The sequence below is a fragment of the Triticum dicoccoides genome, chromosome 5B, assembly GCF_002162155.2.
Source record: "Triticum dicoccoides isolate Atlit2015 ecotype Zavitan chromosome 5B, WEW_v2.0, whole genome shotgun sequence".
In the NCBI taxonomy this organism is placed as follows: domain Eukaryota; kingdom Viridiplantae; phylum Streptophyta; class Magnoliopsida; order Poales; family Poaceae; genus Triticum; species Triticum dicoccoides.
In genome coordinates, this window is record NC_041389.1 from 648602833 (window position 1) to 648604790 (window position 1958).

Below are 1958 nucleotides of genomic sequence, written 5' to 3' on the forward strand. Positions count from 1 at the left end.
CGGCGCGCGTACCCATACAGGTAGAGCCGAGCGCACGGCTCGAGCCGATACGGCTGGCTCGCAACTACCCTTTCGCCGTCGCGCGAAAAAAAACCCACGACCTGCGCTGATCATGCGGCCCATTCCAACATCGCCCCGCCCCGCCGATCGCCGCCCTTACCCGCCGATAGCCGCCTTTCCCCGCCGATCTAGACGTGATCACGCTGCCAATTCCAACGCCTTCCCGTTCGGCCGATCGCCGCCTTCTCCCCGTCTTCACCCGGGATCTGGCCGGCGCGGACAGATCTTCGAGTCGCCCGCCGTACGTGATGTCGCCTCCGTGCAAGTCGTCGTGGTGACGTGGCCTACGTGGACGCCGTCGCCGCCCGCAACTCCGTGATCAACCTCTCCGGCAACGTCCTCGCCGTTCGCAGCCACGCCAGGCGGGCCGAAGTGCACGTGCATGCCATGTAAGCCTTCTAGTTCGTCAAAAAAATTGAATCTGTAAATAATTATGTGCAATCTCTTGTTAGATAAGAATTTCTCATCTGTATGAGCGTAGTACATTTAATTTGATTTAAAATTGATAGATCAATTTTTATTATAATATTGCAGTGTAGGTTGAGAGATCATTTAATGGATAAAGAAACTGGATTTACAGATCTGTTTTTGGACACGAGTGAGTGGGATGGTAGCGATAGTGTTGATCGTATGAATGGTAATGATAGTAAAGATGATGATGATGGCAGCGACAATGAATCCTGGTCGTCGTACGATAATTTACCCAAGGAGGATTTTGAAAAGAAGGAGGAGGGTGCTTGTAGTGAAAACGTAAGTGTCTTGTACATTCTTTTTGTCGGATGAAGAACCATATGGTACTTACACGTGCATATGATTTTTTTATGTGCAGGAGGATATTGACGTTCACAACGAGGAAAATCATGGTGTTGAATCTTTCGGGGATAACATAAGCCAGGTTGGGTCCAAAATTTAAGATGTCATTGAATAATAAATAGTTGGTAATGACAACTTACACTTGCTTATGTGGAATATTGTAGGCTAACTTTGATGGTTGGAGTGGTGAAGATGGAGATGAGCATGAGGATGGAGCTAATATGGACATTGAGGAAGCTGAAATCCAGCAACGTGCGCTGGAGACACAGTTGAAGGTTATGGGTATGACATTTGCATCACAATGGGAGGCTCACATGTTCTATAATAACTACGCCAAAGACCGTGGATTCAGTATCAGAAAAGATAAGGTGAAACGAGGAAAAGGACTTTCAACCACTGTTCGGTATAGGAGATACGTTTGCTGGAGGGCAGGAAAGCGTCGCAGTAAATTTTTAAACCCGGAGGGCCGTACCCGCAGGCTAAGACCAGAGACTCGTTGCGAGTGTGGCGCACATTTAGTCGTGAAGTTGGACAAAGGACGTGGAGTTTGGTTCGTGGCAGCTTTTATGGATGATCACAACCATTTGTTGGCTAGACCAGATGAGGTGGTATTTCTGCGGTCACATCGAGTGATGGGAGATCACCAGATAGCTGAGATCTTGGCGATGGAAGGAGCTGGGATCAGAAAGCATATCATCGTTGACAACTTCATTAGCAGGTATGGCTCGTATGATAAGTGTGGGTTTCTGAGATGAGACGTGTACAACCTATGTTGCCGAGAAAAAATAAAGTTGATTGCGAAGGGTGATGCTAACACGGCAATTGGGATTATGAGGAGCAGAAAAGAGAAGGATCCAGAGTTTTTCTTTGAGTACGTGCTTGATAAGGAGGGTCGTTTGAAGAGCATGTTCTGGTGCGATGCACAGTCACGGCGGGACTATCAACTGTATGGAGATGTCACGGTGTTCGACAGCACATATAAGATGAACAGATACGGTATGCCGTTCATCCCCTTTGTTGGTGTAAACAATCACCGTTGCACCACAGTTTTTGGTTGTGCCATTGTGTCCGATGAGATCGAAGCG